This window comes from Lathyrus oleraceus, chromosome 6 (genome assembly GCF_024323335.1).
Source record: "Lathyrus oleraceus cultivar Zhongwan6 chromosome 6, CAAS_Psat_ZW6_1.0, whole genome shotgun sequence".
Lineage (NCBI taxonomy): Eukaryota > Viridiplantae > Streptophyta > Magnoliopsida > Fabales > Fabaceae > Lathyrus > Lathyrus oleraceus.
Window position 1 is genome coordinate 9,988,857 of NC_066584.1, and position 23,311 is coordinate 10,012,167.

At 32.2% G+C, this 23,311-nt stretch overlaps 1 pseudogene; it reads right to left on the reverse strand.

Moving 5' to 3' along the window:
* Nucleotides 1–2,312: 2,312 nt before the first annotated feature.
* On the reverse strand, nucleotides 2,313–22,643 carry LOC127094784 (calmodulin-like protein 2; annotated as a pseudogene).
* Nucleotides 22,644–23,311: the final 668 nt, after the last annotated feature.

A 23,311-nucleotide genomic window follows, 5' to 3' on the forward strand; every position in this document is an offset into this window, starting at 1 on the left:
CACAAAGCTCAGCGCTTCTATTTCTATTTATCGTCTTCTACAATGGCTATCTGATTTTCATGGAGGAAACCACCTCTGTAAAACACCTCTAAAATGCTTCAGATGTTGGTGTTTGCAGGAACCTGGGCTTCACTCTCCATGGGAGGCACATATCCTAATCCGCATCGGTTTTTCTTTTCAGAGAGATTGATCAATTGGATCCAACCTCTAAGGCTTCCTTTCTCAACTATCAGCTTTTCACTTTTCAGAGAAGTAAAGGATGAGCTCTCCCTTACAACGTGGTCCTTATCCCTAACGATTATAACATTAGAATTTTCAAGAGCTTGGAAAGAAGTTTCCACATCGACTTCTATGTATCAGAATGACGAAAAATGGATAATCGACACGTCTTCTTCACCAGACACGATAATCAGTTTATCTTTGACCATAAATTTCAATTTTTGGGGCAAAGTGGATGTGAATGTGTCCGTGACATGTATCCACGGTCTTCCTAGCGAACGACTGTAAGCCAAATTTTTATCCACAACCTGGAAGGGTATATAAAAGACATGTAGGGCGATTTGCATTGGTAGGTCTTCCTCTCCGATAACGGGCCTCCTTGATCCATCAAAAGTTTTTACCACCAGGGCATTGGGATTCATTAACTTTTCTTCAAAAGAGCACTTTGCCAATGTAGACTTAGGCATGAGGTTTAGTGACAAACTGGTATCTATAAAAACCCAGACAAGAACATCGTATAGACATTTCATAAAGATGTGTAATGGTCGGTTATGGTCTCTTCCTTCCGATGGGAGCTCTTCATCATTAAAGCTCAAATTGATACATGGTGTAATATTAGATACAACTCCATCAAATTGATCCACAATTATGCTTTGAGTCACATGGGCTTGGTTGAGTACGTTTAACAGTGCTTCTTGTGCTTCCGATTTTAGCAGTAAAGACAAAATGGAAATCTTCAAGGGCGTTTGATGAAGTTGGCCGACCATCTTGTAGTCACTTCTTTTGATGAGCTTCAAAAATAGGCGGCCTCATTGAGCGGAACAATAAACTTGGCAAGGTTTGGCTCCTCGCTGGGATTTAATGTTTCCTTTCCACTTTCCGGTCCCTTGGAGACTTGGTCACCCTTTGGAGTTGTTCGGGTGTAAATACTTAACTAATATGGGTCATTCCACTGGTCCCCGTAATGTGGGTGACATCAGTCTTTGTGGCCTTTTTAGGTATATCCTCAATGTGTTCTTCTTTTCCATCCACAATGGCCGTCACATCATACCTCCATAGTATAACCTTTCTATTTTCGAACGGAAAAGACGACGACATACATATAACCACCAGTGACACACAATTTGCTTATGGATGAGCATTGTCCATTTTCTGATAGACGAACTCATCAGGCGTGTGCAACTCATAGTATGTCCGTTTAGCGCGACTGATTTGTAGGCCACCCTAGTCCATAAAATACTGCACATTTCTTTGCATAGTCTGACACCTCTCTAGACGAGTAGCACACTCAACACATTTGTCATGTAGGTTGGGGTTTTCCTGATTACAAAATATGGGAACATGTCAGATAAAGAAGACATTAATATCCACCCTGAGCATGTCTTGTTTATTTCATTATGTACTTTATTATTTTATTTTGATAAATTTATAATACTAAATATCGATGTTTTGATGTTTTTTTATTATTTGTAATGTATTTTGATATTGGAAAAATAATATTTCTATTAAAAATATTAATTTAATTATATAGAAGATGATATGGTGGAAATACTCAAACTCGTTTGCAATAGATTTAGATTTCAATTCTTCATTTCTATCGGAGATTAGGGCGGAAAACGAATATCGCTTTGAGGTCCAAGTTTGGAGACCTATTAAACAAATATAGAGTATTTGAGTTTTTTAAAATGTGAAGTAAACAACTGTTTAAAAAAAGAAATAAACTAAGTTGTTTATTTCACTAAAAGTTGAAATACATTGAACAAACCTCTTCGAACTTATTAAAATGTTGTCTACTCACATGAAGAAATTTCATTCTACTTGCTCTGTTGATCTCAAAACCAAAATTTAAATTTTGTTATAACAACAGGATAATAGGATAAGATAGCTGATAGTTTAATCACATTAGTGAAAAACAAGAATAAAATTAGAGATATTAAGCCATTTTTATTAAAAATCGGTATAAAAAGAAAACACGTTTGTAAATGAATAAAGACATTTACAATGAATAAAAACTCATCGTAATCACAAATGTTAAAATTCTTGAAACAAAACATTATCGCCCATTGTTAGTTCAATATACACATACACACAAACTACTTGGTGATTCTTATGTTCAAGTGTTTCTCTGCAAACCGTGCAAGATTAACAAACTCATTATCATCAATGAACCCGTCATGGTTAGAATCAACAGATTTCAACACCTTACTAGTCTTCCATGATGCAAAGAGGCCACCGGTGATCCTCAACGCCTGACGCAGTTCACCTTTGCTGATCCGACCATCGCCATTTGAATCGAATGATGTCTTTAACCATTGCTTAAACTGTTGCAGAGTCATCACACGCCTTCCGTCACTAGAAATATTGCGCTCTATAAATGCCATTGAAACCAACCACAGAGTAATTAGTTTCACTAGCTCCGTTTATTGAATGATGAATGCAAGTTCCAACAGTTGGATTGGTATTTATATATGTCACCATTAAGTTCTAAATATGATAAACATGCAGCAATGTTTAATAGTAGTGATATTGCTTTAAAAAATAGTAGTAATATTCACATTGATAGATAGATACACAGAATGGAATAATTAATATGTGCAGTTGCAAGAATGTATAATATAGTATCTACAAGTGTATATTATAACAATAAACGTACAGAAGAATAATATAACTGTTGGGCGGTTCATTTATTTAGAAAGGAAGAAAAAAAAGAAGTATTATTAGTATTTTGGTGGAGGGTCCATGTTTTTGTGAACAAGGGATTTAAAGTTCTAAAAAACTAAAGTAATACTCCCTCGTTTCTTTTTTAAGTGTTATTTTTTGACTTTTAACACATACCAAAGAAGCTAATCATTATTGTTATTTTTCAAATAATAATTCTTCTTTTATCTATAATACCCTTAATTATTTATTACATTCACTTTACTTTTTCTCTCTCTGCAATCATTATCTAGGGGTAATTTTGACAAAATTACAATTAATACTACCTTAAACTTTGCAAGTGACAATTAAAAAGAAATAATTTTTTTACAAGAAAATAACACTTATAAAGGAACGGAGGGAGTATAAACAGAAATAGTAGCCGCAACTTATGGAAAACCGAATCTATAAGTACCTCATAATCCCACTCTTCGACCTCTTTAGTACGAGGTCTGGAAGGACAAGTCCCTCAAGCACGAAGCTTGGAAGGGTGACGTTCTTTAGGCGCATTTAGCTGGTGCCATGGAACAGGTCTCCTTTTTTGGGTATGACATTTCACACTATTTAGTTGCAACTTAGGCTGACGTATGGATTGGTTTTTGGGATAAAATGACGCATTTAGTGCTATATCATGATTAAATTTCATTGGGAAGGACCAAACGTTATGCATCGTTAATCTATTTGCATGCTCTTGAGAAAGACCATTAATGCCATGTCCTTGAATCGATATTCGTAACCTTATTATCTAGGTGAAGATAAATCTATCGACCTAAGAGTAAATCAAACCCCTTAAATACAAGGGTCACAACTTATTCTCTTCTATTTTATCCTTCCTCATTTTTCCCTGTGCTTTTTTTAGCGATTTTCATTTCTCTTCAAATTCATCTTCATCATCTATTCAAACAAGCTCCAGGTATTAAGCATTTCCCCCCTTTTTTGTACTTTAATTTTTCACGATTAGAAATGGTGATTCTTTGGGAGTTGGACGGAAAATGATTTTGTAATAGAACCCATGATACACAAGGTGATTTGTGAGATATGGATATATTTTGTATTGCGGCCAGGGGGGAAGGTTGATTGTAATCTCGTAGAGTTAAGAATGTTTGGGAGTTAGGACTGGAGTTCTAATAATTCCAAATCCAACAACTATAGTGATAATGATATTGACATTGTTTTTCTCTATTTTTCCTAGGACAAACAAGATCGTCAATGACGACTACTAGTGTTAGTCGTGGATGCGTCGATCATATTAAGACCCTCTGCAGTTGGGAGCTTATGGCAATCTCGTTTAATAAAGGCATATATCTTTCTTCTATGGGCGATGAAGGTGACGTTGTATTGGAGCCACTTGAAGAGACCGAAAGGTTCAAAATTACGGTGCATCGGGGACCATTTAGAGAGTTCTTTTACATGTACCTTTTTATCATTTACGACCTGGGAGTGGGGAGTCCATTTACTATATTGGAGTATAAGGTCCTCAAGACCATCAATGTTGTCTGGATCAATGTGTTATGCAAGTATAATTGTTAGTTAGTTTTGACAATGACAACTGATGACAACTATCAAGAAGATTAAAAGATGACAACTCCATAAGTCAATCACATTTTTACTGTTTATAGCAATCTTCATGAACTCTAAGGGATCTCATTGCCATCCTACGAGGAATATCTTCTTGAACCCTAAGGGGAATAATTGTTGCACTATCAGGTATCTTCGCCTGAACTTAAGGGGTATCATTTCCGCCCTACAAGGGTGGGTTGTCTTCACCATAACCGGGTGCCCTTGGAAGTAAGGCCTCAATTTTCTTGTCATTATGACCACTTCCAACACTAATTTCTCTATCTTTTTATACCTTAGTTAATCACCTTTGAAATCCTTGCTCACAAAGTAGACCGACTACTCACTACTTTATTTTTCTTGGATGAACACATATCTCATTGATGTTCCAATTACCAAGAAGTACAAGAAAAACGACACGCTCTTTGTTGAGCAAGACAAGACTAGAGGTGTCTCTAATAAATCCTTCAGCTTTGAGAAGGCTTCCTCATATTCCATGTTCCACTCAAACTGTCATTTTATTTTACGGTGGTAAGGGAATGGAAAACGTTGTCTTTGGATTGGAAAATGAATCGAGAGAGTGCAACCATGCGTCCTGTCATGAATCCTATCAACTGTTTGACTTCCTTTATTGAGGTTAGACTCCACATATTAATGAAGGCAAGACACTTTATTGGGTTGGCTTCTATCCCTCTCTTGGTCATCATGAATCCCAATGAATTTCCTTCTTGGATGCCGAATGTTGACTAGGCGGGGTTCAAACGCATATTGTATTTCCTAACTGAATTTAGGATGTCTTCCACGTCTAAATATAGACCTTGAGATTATGCCATATATGATTTGAAAATTAAACATCCATCAACCTCTTACAGGTGACACCTACATTCTTGAGGCTAAAATGCATGGCCTCTTAGTATTAATTACAATTGTTGGACATGAAGGCCCTTTTGGGCTAGTCCAAGGGATTCATTTTAATTTGGTTGTATTCGGAGTAGGCGTCCATGGAGCTCGAGGTCTTATATCCTAACGATCCGTTAATCATTCTATCATTGTTTGGTAATAAATAGGGATATCTAGAGCGCACTAATTTGAGATTTGTGTAGCCAATGCACATCCTCCACTTCCATAGTGCCTTTTTCATTAATACCATGTTTGCCATCCATGCGGGATATGTTATATATGTTATGAACCTCACTTCTTTTAACTTTTCGAATTCTTTATCAATGGAAACTCTATTTTCCTCACCCACCTTCTACCTCATTTGAATTACTAATTTTGATTGAAACATTGAGGGTAAGGTTGTGAAGTACGATCTTGGAATCTATCCCTAGCATTTCTAAGGGAACCCATATGAATATATCTATGTTTTTCTTGAGCAAAGCAAACAACTCCTTCTACTTGCCTTCCTTCATGAAAGTATCAAGATTTGTTGTTTAGAAATCAAGTGGTCGTATTCGAATTTGTTTCAGATCTCCTGTGGGTATTAGTTTTTTCTATATACTCCACAGAGCCATGTGTTTGTAGATACATATGTATGTATATGATCTTAGTGGCAAATAATCCTTGGTAGTTTTGATGCTGACAGCACCTAATGTCAAGCGATGTTTGATGGAGTCATTGGAGATCACTGATTAAGCAACCTCTGGTGATGACATCTATCAAAGAAATCACATCCAGTCTCATCAGATACAAGAAGTCAAGTCCCAGTTAAAGTGTTAAATCCATGATGAATCTATTAATGGATATTAAAGCTTTAAGGTTGTGAAAGAGAAAAAGCGTAAACTCTCCCCTAATCCTGTATTTGAGGGATCAATGTTTTGTAAAAGTATAAAAGTACCTCATGAGATATTAAGACAACTCTCAAACACACACTAAAATATTTTTGAAATCTGTTTATAAAATCACTGAAAAATATTTTACGCAAGTAGCTAATTGATTACTAACTTCAATAAATCCATATGAATATAATTTACACTAAATAATTGATTAGTACGTTAGACTTAATCCTGATATATATGGACTGAGTTTTGATAAAAGAAAACTATATGAATTATGAATGTGTCTAAGAGGATCAAGGATGCAACTGTATTTGGTGCAATAACTATATGTATGAAATTAATTTTCTATCACAAATTTTAGCTAGTTGGCTAGTAATATCTAAAGAATTATGTATATGTTAATGTTTGTTCTTTCTAATTTCCATGACTATACCTGAATATATATTATTTTTACATTATTTTTTATATATATATATATATATATATATATATATATATATATATATATATATATATATATATATATATATATATATAAAATTTAAAATATAATAAATTTTTGAATTTCTGCATACATATGTTTTGAGTAAATTGATGTTAAAATTAGAGTTGTTAGAAGGAACGATATAATCAATTTTTAAAAAAATAGAAAATATGCAAATAAAAATAATTGATTTTATAAAACGGTGTTAAACTCAAACATTTAACACGAACTAAACCTTAAATTAGGGGTTGATAGTCAAAATGTAACACGGGTTTTTATTTAAAACGATGTTATATCATGCTCTGAATGACAACTAATTGATTTTATACATTTTCTTACATATTTTAACACCGGTTTAAAATCGATGTCTAATATATTTTTTATAATGGTTTTAAAATTGGTCAAATGCCTTACTTACAATATCAGCAATAATATCGGTAAAAAAAATTTTAGTGAAAAATACTTTTAAGAGGTGTTTGGTGGTTGGAACATCCCAAAACTGTAAATATAAATTATAAATATTCTTTTGGTAATTTTTATGAGTTATTATTTATTCAATAGATTATGTCAAGCAAAAAAAACTTTAGGAAAATGGTAACATTATTATTATTATTATTATTATTATTATTATTATTATTATTATTATTATTATTATTATTATGACTTAATAGTTGCGTATCGAAAAGTGAAATATGTGTATCTTATTTATTTATTTTGTTTTGATGTGTGACATATGTGTGTTATATTTATCATAAATCTATTTATTTAAATTAAGAATGTGGTTATGTTACTACTAGTTGAGTTGATATTAGGGGTGACCCATAGATAAATTTTGTTAAATAAAAATAATAAGACACACTTCAAAAATTAAACGATATGATATGTTTATTTCTCTATTTTTTTATGGAATCAATAAAATAATTTAATTGATAAAGCTTTGCATTTTCTTTCACAAGATTGTGTATTTAATAGTTTTTGTTGTCGGTTTTTACCACTTAAAAATCTATTTAATCTTAAATCACATTTGTTTATTTTCTCTCTCTTTTGATTTAGTCTTTTGACCGTTGATTCATATTCTTTTGAGTTGTTTCTTCTTCTTTATTGTCATCTAATCAATTTTAATACTCATTACATTATCATAGTTATTATTTCAATTGATATCTTCTTCTTTATAACTTCTCCTCTATACTATGTCATTTTCTTAATCTCAACACCATCCCCACGCAAAATGAGAGATTATAATATATCTTGCATGCTTCATTAATTTTTCAAGGTGCACACCTCTTCAAACCTATTTTCTAATTTTTCCTCTCGAAAAAGGTGCACACCTCTTCAAACCTATTTTCTAATTTTTCCTCTTGAAAAGTCTTTCACGTGTTGAAAACTTATTGTGTTGTTGAGAAGGAAAGCGTCTAAGGTAAGCGCTCTTCTCTGTACAACTCATAATTAAACTTTGAATAAATAGTTGATAGAATGTGATTTTTAATTTGAATGTTTTAAAATAAAAATAGAATTTTTATAATAAAATATATAATTTATGCTAATCGATTCATCTTACTGAGAAAATATTTTTGGGTAATGATTTATTTATATAGAATAAATTTTTAAAGTCATAGTAATGTATAATTTCATTTGTATTTAATCACTTGATTCATCTATTGATAAAATAAAAAAAGTAAACATTTCTTGATGATTTTGTGATATATGGATGTTTAAATATTCGTATATAGATATCCATGTAAGATTTTGTTATTTAAATGATTGATAAAAATTTGTATCAAATGTACTATTACTGTGATATTGTTATTATAATAATACATGTTCTAAAATTTTAATTGTTGTGATTGTTATTATAAATATGTAAGAATGGAAAAAAAATGTTTTATATGGAGTGATGCATGATGTGTTCTGTTATTATAGGGGATGTTTGTGTTTGCAATAATGGACTATGCGATTGTTTGTTTTCCTAAGTGATTGTCTATTTGTCTAAGTGGTGTGAGTCTAAATTGTCTGTTGTGTTGTGGTAGAGTGGTATATTAAAATTTATAATTTTAGTCATCTGCATGATTGTGTATTATCATTTGAATTGTGTGTTTGCCTATGTGATGAGATTTTCCTTAGTGACATACTTGCATTTTATCATCATGACATGGCATATGCATTTCTGAATGGTGTCTTAGTGGAAGGTTATTTTTCTCATTGATATGAGATGAATTATGTGTGGTGCCTTAATGGCGGGTTGAATATCCAAATCATATAGTTTCAAGAGCATGTGTATTTGCATTTGTTTCTTGACGTTTTGACTTATATTTTTGGGATGAATGTTGTGATATATTCTCTTTGATTTCTCATACTTTGTTGACGACATCTTCTCCATACTCACCGCCAATTTATTGTGAAAACGATGCCGAAATTATAAAGTATAATTAGTTTCTTGATCGGTAAGAAACCCGCAAGGGTAGAAAAGAAGAAAACAATAAGAGCACAATGAAATTGATTATAAGTTGTTATTCTTTACTCTCTCTTTGAAACAAGATTACAAGTGTTACAGAATAACAAATAACCTCTCTCACCCTAATTAGAATTTGCATTATGCAATGATGAGAGACTAGTATGCTATTTATAAGAAAACTAACACACTAAACTAATGAGCTTTTACACAGACTCATTATATAAGCTAACTTAAAGAACAAACTAACTTAAACAATTCGACATAACAAACAGACCCAATTTGACATGCTTACAATCCTATCATACTTCAAGTGCAACATGTGAAAAGACTTCGACGACATGTTAATGATCTTGTTGGATTGTCGAACCAAGAAACTACCCTTCGACCATACTAGAGTTCAATCCAATATCGCACAATCATGAAGAAAACAAGAAAACTTTACACTTTTCTTATCATGATTTTTTTTTGTATTAGCAAAAAGTTAAATAAAGATTGTCTCCAATTATAGATAAATAATTGCCCTCCTTGAAATTGAAAATAAAAACCTTGTGAAAAAATTGGATATTCTTAAAGAAAGACAAAGTGTTTCAACTTAAGTCTCTTCCCGTTCTCACAAAGTATTAGTTGAATCTAACAAGTGTAGTCAATGTAATATTTTGAAAAATAAAAATAAATATTTGCAAAACACACTTGAAAGATTCACTAAAAAAAATGATAACTTGAATTTGCTTCTTGAAAATGAAAGAGTATCGTATAATAAGGTTGTCTTTGGTTATGAATAGAAAAATAATGTTAAAAGTGTTAGAAATATATGCCTTGAAAATAATATCTCTAAACACAATACTCTTAAATGTAATTATTGCAATAAAAATAACCATGTCGCCCAATCTTGGTTTGTCAAGAAAAGTCATATAGTAAAAATTTATTTTCTCCTTCTCACTTCTACCAAGAATATCTTGAAATGAAAATGAGAAATATACCTGCTCATCATTCCAGAGATAATATGTATTCCATTACACATAAGAGGGAAAAAAATAATTCAGTACCAAAAGTGAAGAAGAAAAGTTGTAATGCAGATAAGCATGTTCAAATCATATAAATGAAGAAATAAACATGTTCTCATATTTCACTCCTATGGGAAGAGAATTTTCTTTGTATAGTAGTAAAAAAGGAAAAATTACACCAGAGGTCATTTAAGTTATTTTTTATAACATGTTGGTCCTTTAAGTATTTTGGTAAGAACTTGATCCTTTAAGTTACCAAATGTGTGTCCCATTACCCTTTTTAAACATAGTGAAGGTGCTAATTATGGATGTTATTATTTTGAGTGGTATGAAAATGACGAAGTGCAACAAGAAATACAATAGTTATGTATTTTTAAATGTTCAAAATATGAGAAAAATGATGTAGAAATCACCCTAAAGGACCAAGTTAATACAAAAAAATTAAATGACCAAATTATTAAAGAAAATAACTTAAAGAATCTCTGGTGTAATTTTACCTAAAAAAACGTAAAATTGTTGTATTTGGAACTATTGGTAAGAGCCCTAATCATACTGTTGAGTTGTTCTAATTTTTAAAGTTTTATGGAACAAGTTACTTATTTTTAAGTAAGTTGTGTCACAAAGGTAATAAAGTATTATTTAATTCTTCTATATGCCTGATATTTAAAAACTCTTAAGTAAAATTTTCTTTTTTCTTTATTAAAACTATTTTTTTTAAAACCTCATGACTATAGAATAATTCATACATGTTACCTTTGATGAGTCTAACCCCTTGACTGTAGAGGTAGATGTTGTTGACAGTGCATGTATCCTTGAGAAATAATCGTTGGAAGATAATGATCAAGATCAAGGTCAAGAGGTATCCTTCATCTAATGTAGTGATTGAAACCAAATGGATCTTTAGAAATAAGTTTGACTAAAATGTTTTAACAAATAAAGTAGTAAGACTCATTGTGAAATGGTGCAATCAACATAGGTATGGTGGACTAAAACTAGCAAGTGCACTAGTCTCGTTGAAGTAATAAAATAATTCGTCTCCACAGGGATTGCAAATTTAAACAAGGTTATACTATGTCATTTTAAAATAAACATAGGAATCCCCTAATTATACCTGTTGATGAGTGTGTATCAGATGAATGACAATTATGCGATAATTATACGAAAAATTAACATGACCACTACACTCAATTCCTTTGTGTGCACCTCACTAATTTAAACAATAATTCTCTAATTTCTTAGGAGAACTCAAAGCAAACCAAGGTGTTTCTAAGTTTGTTAATTCTACAACCACAACTTATAATTACCGATTCCTAGTTAATTATTAAGTTGAACAATTACCCTAATTCAAATTGATAGACTAACGGTCAATAATCCCTACTCATCTAAAATCACTTTGCACACTCATAAAAACACAGAGAGAAATGAACACAAGAACAATTTAATAATAATTATAACATAAAAGAATTCAAATGATCTCAAACATTCATAAGATCCAAAAGATTACAATTAGGTTCATCTTAAAAGACCTAATCTAAACTAACTTAGCTACTCATAGTGAAATAACAATATCATGATTTGATAAGAAGTATTCATCAAAATCAATAAAAAATATGCACTCCAATGGCTCCAATTCTCTCCAAAATCACTCACAAAAGCTCATTATCGTCACTTTCTTTCTAAGAATTTGTAACCCTCTAAAAAGTAGCAAAAGTCCCTTTCAAAATCTACACACGTGTGTCAGGAAAATGTGTCATCGTGACCGCGTTAGCATTCGTCGAGATTGTGATATGGCGTCATTGCGCCCACAATGTAAGCATCACGGCCGCCTGATAAACAAATGCAAGTTCATGTTTTTTCTTCCTTTTTCTTATTATTTTTTCTAAGTCACAACTTTATTCACCTTTAGTCATTTTTCTCACTTCTTCATATTGACTTGGCTTTTGCTCATAATTCCATCGATTTAGCCAAAATTGGTCACAAATTCACATAATAACAGAGTGTCAATAGAACATAAGAATGTTTTTAATTTTAAAACTCTTCATGAACAATAAAAAAAAGTGTATGTTTATCAACCTTTTAGTTTTCTAAACTTTTATTTTTTTCAAACTGAAAAAAGGTCTGTATAGTCTGAGACAACCTCGTAGAGCTCAGTATGATCTTCAAAGCAAGTTTCCGCTTGAAAATAGTTTTTAAAATGGAAGGTTGATAAAAATCCTTCTTAAAACCAATCATGTTTACTTGTTCTTATTTTTGTCGATAAAAACATCTTCGATGCTACTAATAAATCATTGTGCAAAGAGTTTCCTAATATAATGTAAAATGTCTAAGATGGGGATCTATGATGTAGCCTGGCTTACAAATTTGAGGAAGGCTTCCTTAATCCAAAATATAAATGTGTACATCAACAAAGATGGAGATGGAATGCTTTGCACCATCAAAGGAAACTTGTCAAATCAAACAAAGTTTTTCTGAAGATTTCCCAAGAAAAAATGATTTAATGTTTGAAGAAAGCATCTTAACAAGAAAGAAATGAATTAAAAATTAAGTTTGACTCAAGAAAGAATCAAGTAGAATAATTCCTCTAAAAGTTACCCAATTTTTGGTAAGAGATAAGTCACTTGGTAGAGAATGAACTAGGAAAACTCCAATTCTTCTTCTAAGAAGTGATAAATTATCACATCTTCTTTATGATTATTTTTCTTCTAACTATGTGTTTAGGTATGAGCCCAAAAGAAAAAGTGTAAGAAACTTAAACAGAAAGTATATAAAGAAGATTGGCCAACAACTCTTACTAGGCCAAATTTAAAAGTTCTGACTGGTCTCAGTAGTCACAAGGCATCAGAAGGTTATGAGCTCACTATTACAAAATAGATCTTTCGCAACACCAATTTTACAACGGGCATAGTTTTAATTGTGGTAATAGTTTATTTATGGACGTTTTTTTTGTATTTACTATTGTCATAACGATCAAATGAAGCAACCGTAGTGAAAGTTACACTGAGTGAAATGGTTTGAATTCCAACATTAACAATTAGTCATTTATCGTGATAAAAATGTGATTGGCAATGTATATCACCACAGTTTTTATTACCAACCGTGATGAAAGGTGATACTTATTTATATAAAAGCGAAATTATCTTTTGCTTCAATATATAACACCCGTCTCTCTCAAACCAAAACCCTAACAACTACTCCACTCGCCTCTCTCCAAACGAAACCCTAACAACTCCGTCACTCGTCTCTCTCATATGGAAACCCCAAAATAAAACCATATCATCAAATCTTAACCAATGAATATTTACAGATTTGTTTTCTCTATATTTTTTTTCTTCGAAATCTATTTCAATAACTTGTTTCATGATGTATGAACTTTCTTCTTGTTTTGACTTGTAGGTAGTGATGCTTGTTTCAATAAAGAGGACGAATCTAAAGCTAGTGTTGCAAACTTATAGATATGGATGTTAAGTTTGCTGCTCTAACTCTAGCTTCATCCTTATTTTATTATGGACACGCCATTATGGGACATGTATGATACATTTCTGAAGCATTCTATTACTTGATATGTTATATTTGTTGTTTATGGTTTATTGTTGATGAATGTTGTTGTTTATGTTTGTTTAAAAAATGAGTTTATTATATATTATGTAGTTTAAGTATTTTTCCAATTTCTTACCAAATATATAACTTTTCGAACTGCAATAGCAAATTATGATATGATAGATAAAGTTGTATTAGCTGCATGTTGATTCAAACTGCAATAGCAAACTAATGTTGTTCGAAAGTCCAACCCGTGAAAAATGCTTTGTAGGTTCTTGGTTAGCCCATTGTAAAACCAAGTTTAAGTTAAAGCTTAGCCCATGATAAAAGCTTATTTTGGTTCGAGATCAACCCGGTGGTAAAATCTAAAACGTTATTAGTTATCCCATTATAAAACCAATGTTTAGATTCGAGAGTTCATCTAGGTGTTAAAAGCTCTCAAGGTTTACTTAGAAGCTTGAAGACTAACCGCTCCAAGATTCTTGTGGAAAGGAGACTAAATGCTTTGATCTGTCTTTTGGAAGGAAGATTCATCGCTTCACTCTTCATTTTTTCTTGTATAAAGTATAACCTACTAAATCTCTCAAGATCAATTCTTGGGGAGAGGTGTATGTCTTTTTCTTAGTTTGACCAAATATCTAAAACTTCTGGTGTTTTCTCTCGTCCCTTCTTTAATTTACGCACTTTATATTCTACAATTTAATTTTTGGATGTGTTGGTTTTAAGTGTTGGTAACAATTTTGGTAAAACAAAGAGTGTTCACAAGATGTTCCATGTGATGTCTTAACTTAAGATATCTATGTACCTGTTGGAGTTTAAAAATATAATTATGCAGGATTGTTTCAGGATGTCATACACAATGTCATGGCATCTGATATTATGTACCTGTTGGAATTTAAAATGGAATTATGCAGGATTGTTCCAAGATGTCAGACCCGATGTCATGACATCCTGTACACAGAACATTCAGGGTGAATGTTATGTGTTTTGTGGTTGCACATTTAATGGCAATCTATGTATGATTGAAGATCTGATTTGCAGGCGCATTCAATCATTAATTACAACCTGATTTACTTATTTTTCAAGGAGATCTAACTAGTTGTCATGAGAAGATTTAATTGGAAAATAGTTTTAGGGTTTTCAAGATGTCCAAGCCCAGCTGAATGCTTCTATAAATAGGACATGGAAAACCTGATTTGTTACACAACCAATACTGAGTAAAATATTGAGAGAATATAAGGGTTTGTGTCTTGTTTAGTCGTGAGACTTGTAAGCCATTCAATTCATCCATAGATGATTGAATTGGTCTGATTTGTGAGTTGTAATTTGTCACTCTAAGCTTTTAAGCATGAGTGTGTGTCTACTTGATTGAAGCTGTTAAGCAAGATCAAGTGTGTGTCTACTTGGTTGAAGATCAAGTGTGTGTCTACTTGGTTGAAGATCAAGTGTGTGTCAACTTGATTGAAAATCAAGTGTGTGTAATTGAAAAGTGTCTTCTTTTCAGGGTAATTATTGTTTAAAATCACAGGTGTGATTGAGGGGGAGTGAGTGGGTTCTCAAATCTAAGAGTGCTTAGGTAGAAGTCGCATGGGTAGAGATTAGGTGAGAAAGACTGTAACTTGTTGAAGTGTACGGAGAGTTTTTGAACTGATTCTATTTAGTGGATTTCCTTCCTGGCTTGGTAGCCCCCAGATGTAGGTGAGTTGGACCGAACTGGGTTAACAATTGCTTGTGTCTCTTGCATTACTATTCTTTATCTTTATCCTGTTTGCATTACTCAGATATTAGTGTCGTGACATTACCTTCGACATCTCATATCTGATACCAGAATTTCAGGATGCTTAATCTTAAAACAATATACAAAATCTTTTATAACTTTGATTTTGATTCCAAAAGTTTTTCAAAACCAAATTTTTCTGAAACACACAGTTCAAGTCCCTCTTGTTTGTGAAGTCACATGTCCAACACTACATGTATTTCACCCAATAAAAAAGTGAATGTTGAAAAGAGAATATTCCTATCATTCCTCTATAGATAAAAAAAGATCACACAATGATCATAAGTTATCGACATATGGATTGCGGGGCAAGAGGGAAAACTCTCATATCCTTAATTTTAAAATACAACAATATTATAATTTATATGGTTTTATTTGATTCGAAAGATTTCTTTTTTTTTGGAAAAAGAAGAAAAAAAATAAGAATTTATTGCAAGAGATTAGTCTTTACCAAAATATATTTTCTTTTTAATAGAAAAGCAAATCAATATATTAATATGCAAGAGAAAATTAGATAAAAGTACATGATACATGTCAAAAACACAAGATGTACTTAAGAAACAAATAAAACCGACTATAAACAAAAGGTTGAAGGTAAACAAAAAATAAAAAACCAAAGTCAACACCATCCCCAAAACAAAAAATAGCTTACACGAAGAAAAAAACACATTGACCAACCATCCACAAAACCAATCTAAACATATGTTAGAAATACAAGTAAAAAACAACCATAAAAGATAAAAACAACAAAACTCGAGTAGAGAAACACAAGTCAACCAGCTCCAACAACCGATCTATCATGAAATCTCGGGATCAATAGACCTTCAAAGAGAAAAAAAATGGAGGGAGGTAGAGACAAACTCCTTCACAAAATAAAAGGAAGTCAGTTGGCAAGCCAACACACCCCTTAATCCTAAGTCAAATGAGCGGATTCCGCTTCCAATCAACCAGAAGAATTGCAAAATCCAGAGCATGAACACGAAGCCACTTTGATGCTATACTAATAATTGCAGACATCAAGTGATTTACCGTAAAGCTTTTCCAACAAAAAAATAGCTTTGTTTCACATTTTTCAGATTGTCCAAACCACAAAATGTCATATCAAAGTCAAACCTAAAGAGACTTGTTTCCCATGACCTATATCCAAGAACAACTCGATCACCAATAGAATCGAATAAGGAAAAGGCCTAAACACTCTATACCAAATATCATAAGTCACCTCACACATAACAAAAAGATGATCAATTGACTCTAACCTCACAATCGGACACAATTTGGCACCTATCGTAAAAAAACTTTCATGAAAACAAAACAACTTTTAAAAGGACCCAACTATTCAAGACCTTAAAAAAAACCCACAAGACCCTCTCTTTACAGGTAAACCTAAATATTCTTGTTTTAAAACAAAAACATTTTTCAACATAAACATTTCTCCAATTATAAAACAAACAACAGAAATATTTCACGTTTTTGTGAAAGAGTGGTGCATAAATGATGAAATTTGTGAGGAGACTATTTATATATCATATATCGTAATTGATAATTTAACCAGTATATTAAATACAAAAAATTAAAGACATTTACAAAGAATCAATGTAATACCACCAATGAAATGTGGGCTAATTTTGAGATGATATATGGAGTCTCTCCAAGTATCGAACAAGACAAGATGAACACATAAGGCGAAGAAGACGAAGATACCACTTTGAAATGTTTTTCGAAGTTTAGAAATGTTAAAAATTATATTAGAACATAGTCACCAACCAATGTCTAAGAGTTAAGAATTGGACGCTTAAAAATTTAGGAAAAAACAAGAAAGAAGGATATTATAGAGAAATTGAATGAACTAGTATAATTACTCATAGACGAAGAAGTAAAAAACAAAGAATCATTGACTTCATCGTACTCCTATCATACAAATCCGGTATAATCCTTCGAAAGAACATACTCAATAGTTGAATGATATTTTAAAAAATCAACATTAAATGAAGGAACCTCTTGTTTAAGAAATGGTGGAGAAGAAGAATTATCTTCAATATCCGAACGAAGAAGAGGAAGAGACATCAACCTCAAGGAGAAATATAAACGAACCATTTCTCAACAAAGAAGACTAAGTTTTCCTAAAGGAAAACTTCGAGAAAAGAGGTGAAAACAAGCTTAATGGGAAGTGAAGAAAAGTAATTAAAACCACACAAGGCCCAAGTATGAACAACAAAAGCCTTATCGATTGGCACAATGGCAATCGATTGGAGAAGTGTGGCACGCCTATTTTTCAGATCATATCCAAGCTAAACGTTCACTTCAAGCAAAGCAAATCTCAGCATTGATGATGGACGCACAAAATCCTGAAAGATTTGATTCACTAAACGGTTGGAGGAAATAGCCAATCGATTGGAACTTATTTTTTGGAAAGATTTTGCCCTGATTTTCAATCAATGAAATCTCCATAAATTACTTGCCACAAATACATAAGGAAATTGTAAGAACACACTATAAATAGGTAAATCTTCTCACTATTTCTTGCATCTCAAAATTCATCTCTCCAAAATGTATTTCTTGTGAGTTCATCTACCGTAAGTATCATCATGACCTCCTCAAGCCAAAAACCCATAGAATAGCCAAGAAAAGATATTTTCACAACCGTGCTAATGAATAAAAGTCAATAATAAAATATGACGATCCTAGAAAATAAGATACTATAACCATGGTATATGTAGGAAACCTTCATGAGAGGTTACAAACCCTAGTCTCATATTTGTCAAGCCTCATCAAGAGCATTCTGTACAAGGGTACCTGATAGAATCTTCCCAAATCTGGTAAAAGAATTATACTTAAACCTGCATGTGATTGGGAAGACTCTGACATCATTAGTAAAAAAAGTAAGAATAATGATCCACAGAGAATACTTTGGTAGAATGTTTGAAATACCCTTCCTAAGAACACCCTACAAGTCAGAGAGGCTCATAAGACTCAAACTTTCATGCGAATCGTAGCCTTAAACACTCTTATCACCAACCCCGTGGAGAAAATAAGATTCTTGTTTAAGACAACCCTATTGAAACCAAAAGTTAGAAACTTTCACTATCTTATAACAAGATTCCTGCTCATCAAAGATAATATCATCCCTCTCTGACTTCTTACCCAAAACATTCCATCAAACTAGGTGGATGAGATATTTCATCACATGTCTTACTTCAAATAAAACCCCTCAATAAAACTCACATATGGAGAAATGATCACAAGAATCTTAAGTACCTTCAACATTGATACTTAGGGAGAAAAATAAATCTCATACAACAACAGAATTGACTACACCAGCCTCAGAGACATGAAGATTGATATAAAATATGAAGAATTAAGGAACAACTGGATAATTGAGGAATAAGATCTAGAAGAAACATAAGACATAGATATAAATCAAATATGGGAAATCTGTCAAAACATAGCAAGAGACGTAATGATGAAAACCAGAATATTAGGGTTTGATGGACTTGATTGTCTAGTGATGGCAACCAAATGGAATATAACTCAAGGCTCATCTCAAGTGAACTCAAGAAAGTGCCTACAAGAAAGAAAGTATTTGAAAATGTCTTGAAGAAAAAGAAAGCCCAACCTCAATTAGTTTGGGTGAATAGTTTGTAAAGCATAAGGGCGTCCTCAAAAACGTTCATGGCTAAATTACACACACACACACGAAAAATATTTTAAAACTAGTTTTTCTCAAGAAAACATTTTCAAAAATATCTTGAAGTCGTGCCAGATGAGTTGGAAGCTTTCTGAAAAGCTCTCGGAAAAGTTTTCTCTTTGTCCATCGATTGACACATTGAACCAATCGATTGGTGCAATTCAAAAATGTGTCCCAAGTGATTAGGACAACATCTTAATGAGGTGTAACGACTAAATATATTTTCTTTCCATTTTTAACTTGGTTATCGATTAAAATGGAGGCAGCCAATCAATTGGTATATGATGCCAATCGATTGGGAAGTCATAAAATGCCTTTAAAACTGTTTCCTTTTTGATCCAACCTCTAGCCTATAAATAGAGGTTCCTTCCCTCATTTCAAAACATCCATAATCGTGTTTTCACTTATCACTTCTCACCCTCTCTCTAAATTTTTCTTTTATTTACTTTCTCTCACTAAGAACTTTAGCCAACGTGTTTTTCGAGAAAGTCTTTTTACAAGTGAGTAAGTTATAATTATGGAAGGGTAGATTTGTAATTTCACCATGGAACTTTTGTTTACAACTTGGTTGAACATTTTATCCACTTAGGGATTCTTTGTTTGAGTTTGAAGCTAAATCCGTAATAAGCTTAAGTTTGAGGATTGTGTGATCAAGTCCTTGTTTTGGTTCGAAGTCCAGCCTATGAAAAATGATTTCGTAGGTTCTTGGTTAGCCCGTTGTATAACCAATTTTAAGTTAAAGTTTAGCCCATGATTAAAGCTTATTTCGGTTCGAGATCAACCCAATGGTAAAATCTAAAATGTTATTTATTATCCCATTATAAAACCAATGTTTAGGTTCGAGAGCTCATTCTGGTGTTAAAAGCTCCCAAGATTTATTTAGGAGCTTGAAGACTAACTTCACTAAGATTCTTGTGGAAAGGGGACTAACCGCTTTGATCTTCCTTTTGGAAGGAAGACTCACCGCTTCACTCCGTAGTTTACAATTTAGTAGGAAGTTAGCTATAATCTTCATTTTTCCTTGTATAAAGTATAACCTACTAAAATCTCTCAAAGATCAATTTTTGGGGAGGGGTGTATGTCTTTTTCTCATTTTGACCAAACCTCTAGAACTTCTGGTGTTTTCTCTCGTCCCTTCTTTAATTTCCGCACTTTATATTCTACAATTTAATTTTTTGCTGCTTAATCTTAAAATAATTTACAAAATGTTTTATAACTCTGATTTTGATTCCAAAAGTTTTTCAAAACCATTTTTTTTAAACACACAATTCAACTCCCTCTTCTGTGTGAAGTCACATGTCCAACACTACATGTATTTTACCCAATAAAAGAGTAAATATTGAAAAGAGAATATTCCTATCATTCCTCTATAGATGAAAAAAAAATCACACAATGATCATAAGAAGTTATCAACATATGGATTGCGAGGCTAGAAGGAAAACACTCATATCCTTAATTTTAAAAATACAACAATATTATAATTTATATGCTTTTATTTTATTCGAGAGATTTTTTTTGAAAAAGAAAAAAAAAATTATCGCGAGATATTAGTCTTTACCAAAAAATATTTTCTTTTTAATAGAAAAGCAAATCAATATATTAATATGCAAGAGAAAATTAGATAAAAGTACATAATACATGCCAAAAACACAAGATGTACTTAAGAAAAAGATAAAACCGACTATAAACAAAAGACTGAAGGTAAACAGAAAATAAAAAACCAAAGCCAACACCAACCCAAAAACAAAAAATAGCTTACACGAAGAAAAAAAACACTGATGAACCATCCACAAAACCAATCTAAACATATGTTAGAAATACAAGTAAAAAAAACAACCAGATAAGATAAAAAACAAGAAAACTCGAGTAGAGAAACACAAGTCAACCACCTCCAACAACCGATCTATCCTGAAATCTCGGGATCAATAGACCTTCAAAGAGAGAAAAATGGAGGGAGATAGATACAAACTCCTTCACAAAATAAAAGGAGGTCAGTTGGCAAGCCAACACATCCCTTAATGCCAAGTCAAATGAGTGGATTCCGCTTCCAATCAACCAGAGCATGGGCACAAAGCCACTTCCATGCTATACTAATAATTGCAGACATCAATTGATTTACCGTCAAACTTTTCCAACAAAAAATAACTTTGTTTCACATTTTTCATATCGTCCAAACCATAAAATGTCATATCAAAGTCAAACCTAAAGAGACTTGTTTCCCATTACCTAGATCCAAGAACAATTCAATCACCCATAGAATTGAATAAGGAAAAGGCTCAGGCAGCCCCACCCACCTAAATACTCTATACTAAATATCAGAAGTCACCTCACACACAACAAAAAGATGATCGGCTGATTCTAACCTCACAATCAGACACAATTTGGCATCTAAAGAGATTTTACCTAGTTGACAACTTTTCGTAAAAAACTTTCATGAAAACAAAACAACTTTTAAAAGTACCCCACTATTGAAGACCTTAGAAAAAAACCCAGAAAACCCTCTCTTTACGATAAACCTAAATATTCTGTTTTAAAACAATAACATTTTTCTAACATAAATATTTCTCCAATTAAAATACAAACAACAGAAATATTTCACGTTTTTGTGAAAGAGTGGTGCATAATTGATGAAATTTGTGAGGAGACTATTTATATATCATATATCGTAATTGATAATTTAACCAGTATATTAAATACAAAAAATTAAAGACATTTACAAAGAATCAAAACTTGTAGTAATCACAAAAACAATGTAAAACTCTTAAGGAAAAAACACCATCGATCGCCAGGATTCTCCGGCCAATATACACAAACAATAAAACTACTTTGTGATTCTTATGTTCAAGTGCTTCTCTGCAAACCGTGCAAGATTAACAAACTCCTTATCATCGATGAACCCATCATGGTTAGAATCAACAGATTTCAACACTTTATTACTCTTCCACGAAGCGAACAATCCACCGGTTATCCTCAACGCCTCACGCAATTCACCTTTACTGATCCGACCGTCACCATTTGCGTCAAATGATGTCTTTAACCACTGCTTGAACTGTTGCAAAGTCATCACACGCTTCCCGTCGCTAGAAATATTACGCTCTATAAATGCCATTGAAAAAACTAACCACGGTGTAATTAATTTCTCTAGCCGCGTTTATATGTTTTTGTTGTTGTGTACTTGAATGATGAATGCATGTTTCAACATTGGGACTGGTATTTATATATATGTTCCTGTTTAGTTCTAGATATGATAAACATGCAACAATATTTAATAGCAATATATAGAATACTATTCACTTAGTTAGATACATGGAATGGAATAATCAACATGTCTAGTTGCAAAAATGTATAATATAGAATCTACAAGTATATATTATAACAATAAAGGTACAGTGGAATAACATAACATGTCCAATAGCGATGTAACATGCTTTGTGTGGAAACAAAGAATATGGTGATTACTATATTGGATAGCTTGTTAGGCTAATTGTTTGGTGTAGCAGCCTATGATTTTATATAGAAATTCAAAGCAGCCAATTTGAGCCGGACAATGTATAAGACTACTGCATAATAATCTTTTTGTTAGTCTCATTCTAGAGAAACACTTGTGTCACATCTCAAATAAAAATTATTTGATCGCACACCAAAATGAAAAAAAAGGTAAAAATACAGATAATACATATATAAAATGTCAATATTATCAGCTAGAGTTAGAGTACTACAACAATAACAATTGAAGCCCACCAACATTAACAATGGAAGCCCAACACTTTTCGTGTCACATACAGAATCAAAGAGACCGGTGACTTAAGTATCGAATTTCGTCTTATTTGTGTATATTCAAAAAAATAAAAAATATGGATTTTTAATAAAATAGCTTAAAATGCACTTTATTGTAAATAGTTTATTTAAATAATAACTTAAATCTCAGTTAAGGCAAGCATGACCGGGGTCATGTTTGTTATTCTAATACAATCGCACGATCCATGTCATTTCTATTACGAGAATTCCACATGAATTATAGAAAATTGATAAATATGGGTAATATCTGCTTTCGTCAGTGCATTTCCCTATTGACAACGAATAATTCGTCTGTTTTTGCACAACCGGATTATTCGTTGACG